This window comes from Rhinopithecus roxellana, chromosome 14, assembly GCF_007565055.1.
Source record: "Rhinopithecus roxellana isolate Shanxi Qingling chromosome 14, ASM756505v1, whole genome shotgun sequence".
NCBI classification, from domain to species: domain Eukaryota; kingdom Metazoa; phylum Chordata; class Mammalia; order Primates; family Cercopithecidae; genus Rhinopithecus; species Rhinopithecus roxellana.
In genome coordinates this window covers 25,243,206-25,250,847 of record NC_044562.1, presented here as the reverse complement: position 1 = coordinate 25,250,847, position 7,642 = coordinate 25,243,206, and the positions used below count along the sequence as shown (strand labels likewise).

The window sequence follows — 7,642 nt, the reverse complement described above, 5'->3', positions numbered from 1 at the left end:
ATATCCTCCCCGCCCCACCCATCAAACTTTCTTACCTTCTTATCCTGTCTGAATGCTTTCTCTGCAGCTCTCTTCTATCTCCCACAGCTTTCATGGCATAAGTCCAAGGGCTTAGAGGTGGGGTAGGTGTTGTCCTTGGTCCTTATTGTCCTTCTCCCAAACCATACTCGTACCCTCTTTGATCCCTTTTCACCCTCAATTTTGAAGCCCATGCTATCAGACTAAACCACTTGCTACCCTCCTTACTCCAGCCATCGATAGACCCGCAGGTCACGTACTCTTGTTTCTAGAAGAGTTAGCTCCTGGCTCAGGGTCACTCTCCCCATTGCCACATTCATCATGACCCTTGAGGATTTCACACCCACTTAGGTGATCTTTCTCACCCCTGGCCTCTGAGGTCCTCTCTAATGATTGTGTCCTTATCCTTCCTCATCCATGCATCTCATGGTCTCAGCCTCGCCATAGCCACGGATTTCACTCTCCCATATGCTCAACTTCAAACACCTCCTTTTCTGACCCCATTCTCCCAACTATTGAGGTCACTCCCTCTAGTATCTCGGCTTCAACAATTCTTCAGTTCTATTGAGCCTGCATTGCTTTCCTATCACTGCTGTAACAAATTACACATATTTAGTGACTTAAAAAAACACAAATGTGTTGTTTTACAGTCTGGAGGACAGAAGTCTGAAATCAGCTTCACCCCGTTAAAGTCAAAATATTGGTAGAACTGGTTCCTTCCAGAGGCTCTCAGGAGAGAATCCACTTCCCTGCCTTTCCCAGCAGCTGGTGGCCACCTGCATTTCTTAGCCTGTGGTCCCTTCTCCATCATCAAAGAGCATCACTCTCTCACTTCAGGTCTTTGGTCAAAAGTTATCCTCACTGTTACATTCTGTCCCTTATTTTGCTTTTTGTTTGTTTTAGCTTTTTGTTTTTTTGGGTTGTTTTGGTCTAATTTGTATCCTCCACCCATCCCTGATACCTGGTCTAGATATTAACCTCCATGAGGATAGGGAGTTGTTTGGTTCATCGATGTGTCTAATAATTTAAGACAGTAGGTGCTCAATACATATTTATTACCAAAATAAATAAATTTTAATCTCACTACTTTTTAAAATCAATGCAGGGAATTAAATTAATAATTACTAAGAGGACAGGCATTGTGCTAGACATTGGTATAGGGTTATCAGATAGTTTTAACAAAATTACTAGCTGGAAACAATTTATCAAGTAAAGATTGTTTATCTCATGGAACGTTTAATGATGGAAATCTGCATTTACATTCCTTTTATTACCAAGTAAGTGTAATTTTTTTAAAAACCTCCAACAAACCACAGAGTCTGGTTTTTACTGATTCAGGACTGGTTCTATTACAGCCATTAAACCAAGATTACTCATAGCACAAAAATTTTTTTTCAGTCTGGTATTCAATACAGAAGTTAGAGCAATTATAAAACCAGTTCTTACATAGAGCAGCAGGTTCCTTGTGGAAAACACATTTCCACTTATCAAAAAATGACATTCTGTTGAGAGATATGAACATCATGTCCAAAATACCAACTCTCCTCCCAGAGAAAATTTGGAGGGAGCCCCTTTCTTTTCACATTGACAACCTCCAGATTTGAATTACTCATCAAAAGATTTATCACGATTAGACAAGTGCAAAAGATTCAGAGGACGGTATGGTGAATTCTAGCCATTCCTTCTACAGTTTGAGACCTCTTAGATTCACATTTGTGCTGTGGCAGTAAATTTATGATCTACATAAACAAGAAGCTCATTTTTCTGCAATTTGTATATGACCTTCATGCCAGAGATTATAGCATCTTTCTTTTTATGGTACTTTGAAACCAAATTAAATCTTTACAATTCTTGATTCAAGGTTGATGAAATTACCGAAAGTGTCTTGTCTTTTTAAAGTTCTGCAACAAATAATTTAAAATTTTGCATGTTCTTTGATTTATAACTCCTTAACTAGAACTTTACCCTAAGAAAATAGTCCTGTAAATGGAACTTAATGGAACGTATTCAGGTATTGGAAACAGATAGGCCTGGGTTCTGATCCAGACCCAAGCATTAATATCACATCCACATGTGGTCTTTTTTGTTTCAGTTTTCTCACCTGTAAAATCAGAATAACACTGTATATCTTTTCAGATTGTTGTGAGATTTCAATATATTAGAAACACAGCCCCCAGGCAGGTCTGATCCACAGAAAGTGCTGAAAAATGATAACGGTCAAGGGTCCCACAGAGCTAAAACATGACTTACCATGTTGAAAATTCTGGAGCAAATGAAATATCCAGCAATAGGGGATTGTGAAATAAATTTTGGTCAAGCCATGCAATGAAACTTTCTGCAACTATGTGGAAAGACATTGCAGAAGAATTTTCAATGACCTAGAAAAATGTTCATGATAAAATGTTATGTGAAATTCCACTCATAGGTATAGGAGTAAAACAGGTAGTCAAACAAAAACTTGTACATAAATGCTCATAAAAGCATTATTTGCAAAAACCAAAAGGTTGAAAGAATCCAAATGCCCATCAGTTAATGAATGGATAAACAAAATATTGTATATTCATACAATGGAATATTATTCATCCATGAATGAAATAAAGTATTGAGACATGCTACAGTATGGATGTACCTTGAAAACACTATGCTAAGTGAAGTGAAAGAAGGCACATGCAAAATCACACATTTATGATTCCATTTGTATGAAACACCTAGAATAGATAAATCCATACAAACAGAAGGCAGATTAATGATTGCTATGGGCTAGGGGTGTGAGAAATGAGGGGTGACTGCTAATTGTGTATGGCGTTTCTTTTTAGGGTGATGAAAAAGTTCTAGAACTAAAATAGTGCTAATGGTTGGACAACATTGTGAATGTACTTGATGCCACTGAATTGTACACTTTTAAATAGTTAAAATAGTAAATTTTATGTGTATTGTATCACAATTAAAAATGTTACCTGAAAAACTATAGCTTGAAAACTTGTGTTTACAGTGAAATATTATTTATATCTACTTATATGTGCACACACTCCTACTACACACACTGGAATTTATACACCAAAATGTTAGTAGTGGTTATTTCTCACCATGATATCACAGGTGATTTTTAAAATCATCTGTACTATCATCTTAATTTTTTCAATAAGTATGTACTACTTTTATAATAAGAGATGAAGTTTAAGGATAATAAAAGAGGAAGTTTAAGGATAAAGAATCACAAAAACAAAATTGTTGAATAAATGTAAAAGATGAAAGTAGACCTGATATAGTTTGGCTCTGTGTCCCACCCAAATCTCATCTTGAATTGTAATTCCCAGGTGTCAAGGGAAGTACCTAGTGGGAGGTTACTAGATCATGGGGGTGGTTTCCCCTATGCTGTTCTCATGATAATAAGGGAGTTTTCATGAGATCTGATGGTTTTAAGTGGCAGTTTTTCCCTGTGCATGCTCTCTCTTGCCACAGTGTAAGATGTGCCTTTCTTCCCCTTCGCCTTCCACCATGATTGTAAGTTTCCTAAGGCCTCCCCAGCCATGCAGAACTGTGAGTCAGTTAAACCTCTTCTCTTTATAAATTACCCAGTCTCAGGTAGTATCTTTATAGTAGTGTGAAAATGGACTAATACAAAACCCAACACTGACCTGCCCTTATGTTTATACAATAAAAGTATTGAGCATTATTTCATAATTACATCCTGTGTGCTGACAGTTCTGAAGTGTGCTTTGCTGCATACAGCCAGCCATGTCTGCCTTTCACATCAGAATTTATGTGGAATCAAGTCCCATACTTTACGTCTAATTTGCAAATCACTGTAGTAAGGCATAAACTCAGAGAGTAAGTAGAAATAATTGCACCTAAGTCATGGCATGACAAGATAACTATAACACCTACCATATATATATATATATATAGTATATGCCACATATATGGTATATGCCCTATATATATATATAGGGCATATATATATATATAGGGCATATACCATATATAATGCCCTACTTTAAAATATATATATATATATATGTTTTTCCTAAAGGGAGCACTGAAATCCTAGTCAGTGGGGTTCAAAACAAAACATTTAGCAATTCTACTTATAATTGTCTTCATTTATCTTATGAACCCCATGAGGAAAACCTCATTATTCTTATTTGATACAAGGTGAAATTTGGACTCAGCTGAATCACTTCCTTGGGTTCAGGGTGTTAGTAAATGGTAGGCCCAGAGTTCACACACAGGCTCGTGGGAGACTCAAGCTCATACTCTACCTGCAGTCACTATCGCCTTATCATTTCATGGATGAAGGAGCAGATGTTCAGAGACGTAACCTAACTGGGCCAAAGTCACAGCTAATGTATGATAGACTTGGGATTTGATCCTCGTCTAGTGAATTCCCACTAATCTCAGCTGCCTCCCCAGCATTTCTTGATGATACTGACTACATTGATATCATTCTCTTTCAGGACACCAAAAAGACTATTATACAATACAACTTCAAAGGACTAGTAAAAAGATAACAGGGACTTCAGAATAAATAGGTCTTATACATGGAGAGAATAATGGTTCAACTAAGAATAAAGGGCTGACATGAAGTTGTAAAATGTTCCAAGTATAAACAGATGCAAATACTTCATTTTAAATGGTATGATCACGTAGAGGTAACACTGAAATATGATCTACATTAAAATTTGAGCGGCAATGCAAAATGAATGAACCCTCTTAACGACAGAATGAGACACAACTTGGTATGAGTCTTGCAAGCAGAGCCATCTGCCAGCCTGGCGAGCCATCCGGAGCCATTGTTCAGCAGACATAATCTGTGTGAGAGCAGGTTTTTATATTTGAGCCACATCCCTGTTGCTCCATTGGTAATCTAAAGGTGAACCCTATCAGACTATGTTCTCTAGCCTAATTTGAAGGAGTGAGTTTAGTGTAGAAATTTTCAGCCTAGAAAGAAAACGTGTTGTTTTCCTTCACTTGCAGCCCTTCTAACATAATGGATGATTCCCTCAGATGAATCTACCCCGGGTCCTATTTTGCACACTCCGTCATGCTTCTGAATTCTTCTCAAATCCTGCTCAGAGCCCATCTGGGAGCTCTCCAAGCTACATATTAACCAAGTGACCTTGGTATCCTTGTTGCTTCATTGCAAGCATTTGTGCTAAAATGACATTTCTTTCCCAAGACACTGACCACATCATCCAACCTACTCTTTTTATTCAAGAAATCTCAATGACATTCAAACTCAATGACTTGACCTTCTGGTTCTTCCGTGTCTCACTTCACGCCTCTGCCAGCCTTTGCCTCCTGTTCTTGTCTCCTCTCACACCTCCCTGCCCTTTCGTTCAGGCTCTCCCTCCGCCCCTCTCAGCTGCCTTTGTGTTTTTGTTCTCAGGTTTTCTTGTGTGTTCCCAGTCAACTGTCTTGGATGGAAGCTTCTCCCTCAGCCTTACGCCTTCAATTTCTGTCATGCTCACTTGCTTTGTGAAGATTTCCTGTGTGCCCAGAGTGGTACCCCGGTGATCCAGGACCTCACCTAGCTTCCATTTTCTTGTCCCCAGCCTGTGCAATGGAAGGCTGGAAGGGAGTTATTCACTGAGAGAGCTGCACACTGAGATGGCCAACTTGAACACATATCCAGGCATGAGAAGATAAGCCAAAGGAGCGCTGCTTCCTCATTCATTCACTAATTCTTCAGTACGTTTGGTAAGAAGTCATTTCACATCAGACACCACACTGGGTGACTAGCACATGTGTGAATGTGTTTGTGTTTACATGTTATTTACAATGAGTCGTGGCAGGGTTCTTGAACTTTCTTGGTCATGGCACCTCCAGTCTGTTAGTACTATTTTTATGGCTCCACCAGTCTGAGAGTAATAACTAACAGTTCTTTTTTTTTTTTTTTTTTTTTAACAATTAGGCTTAAACAACTTAATAAGTACATATGGATTAACAATTTAGTAGACATTTGAAAAACATTCTTCTCTGGATACAGCCAGCAGGATACCCAAGAGTTCCTGACATTCCTTATGGAGCAGCTACACCTTGAAATCAACCATGGAGGTCGCAGGGCTCCACCAGTCCCTGCCCATGGTCCGGCTCCCTCTCCACCCCACTGAGGAGGGGTGCTCTGCTAAAAGAGCCTGAGTTAAATGATGATGACTGGGCCAACCTAATGTGGAAGCATTATCTGGAAGAACAAGAGGACAGCAAGATGGTGGATCTGTTTGTGGGCCAGTTGAAAAGTTGTCTCAAGTGCTAGGCCTGTGGATACCACTCCATGACCTTCAAGGTTTTTTTTTTTTTGGTGACCTCTCCCTGACCATCCCCAAGAAAGGATTCACTGGGGGCAAGGTGTCTCTGTGGGATTGTTTGAGCCTTTTCACCAAGGAAGAAGAGCTGGAGTTAGAGAATGCCCCAGTGTGTGACCCACATTGGCAGAAAACAAGCGGTGCCAAAACTTGACTATACAAAGATTCCCCTGCATCTTCATGCTCCATCTGAATCTATTTTCTGTCTCCTGAGGCTCCATCAAGTAAAGTTCTGTAGGTGTCGACTTCCCACTGCAGTGACTGAGCCTAGGGGTCTTTGCCAGTGACAAAGTCGGAAGTCCTGTCTACCAGCTGTGTGCCCTTTGCAACCACTCAGGCAGCATCCACTGTGGCCACTACACAGCCCTGTGCCAGTGCCAGACTGGTTGGCACGTTTACAATGACTCTTGTGTCTCCCCGTAAGTGAAAAACAGGTGGCATCCAATGAAGCCTACTGTCCTACCAACTGACGCAGGAGCCACCCCAGCGCCTGGGACGCCCCCTGTAAGCCCTGGCCCCTGTGAAGCCCTTTAAACACCCTTAAGCCCCAGGATCCCCGTTTATCTTAGAGACATCTATTTTTGTGTCTTTTAAATCAGAGAGTGGGGAGAGGGTGATTGTAGCTCCCATAATATATATATATTGTAGCTCCTATAAATATATATATATATATATATATATATATATATATATATATTTTTTTTTTTTTTTTTTTTATTAAAAAGTACCTTTCCAAGTGGAGACTCCCTGGTCTCCCAGTCCCATGTACAGAGCTCACCAGGCCTCTGCCCATGTACAGCCCCCAGACCCTCTGCAATCTTTCTGTGAAAAAAAATGTATTTAAAATTTGAAATGTATTTAAAATTGAAAAACATACTTTGAAAAATGTATTTTTATTTTATTTGTAAATAACTTACATGCATGTTGGTTACTGCATAAATTCTCAAACCTTAGAATCGGATTGGATGCTTCCACACTGCATGCTTACTTGCGTTTTAAGATAGTGACCACTAAATTCAGCTTTGCCAAAAATATGACATTATGAAAAAGAATGTAGCATAATATAAATCTGCACCTGAACACCTTTGAGCCAGGAGTTCATGTGGTATCTGACCAGATGCTGTGTTTCTCTAGAAAATTTAAAATATCCCATATTTACCCGATGAATTTGCTGTGGCACCCTGGGGTGCCTCAGTGTACAGTTTGGGATACCTGGGATATGGATTCTGTTCTCCCGTTTTTTATAGTCTGATAGAGAAGAGACGTCATATAAATAAGGAAGGATAGATTAGGTGCTACAAAAAATTCAACAGGTTAGA

The 7,642-nt window shown here is 39.4% G+C and overlaps 1 pseudogene; it reads left to right on the top strand.

Moving 5' to 3' along the window:
- Positions 1 to 5,700: 5,700 nt before the first annotated feature.
- Positions 5,701 to 6,869, top strand: LOC104656440 (annotated as a pseudogene).
- The last annotated feature ends 773 nt before the right edge of the window (positions 6,870 to 7,642 follow it).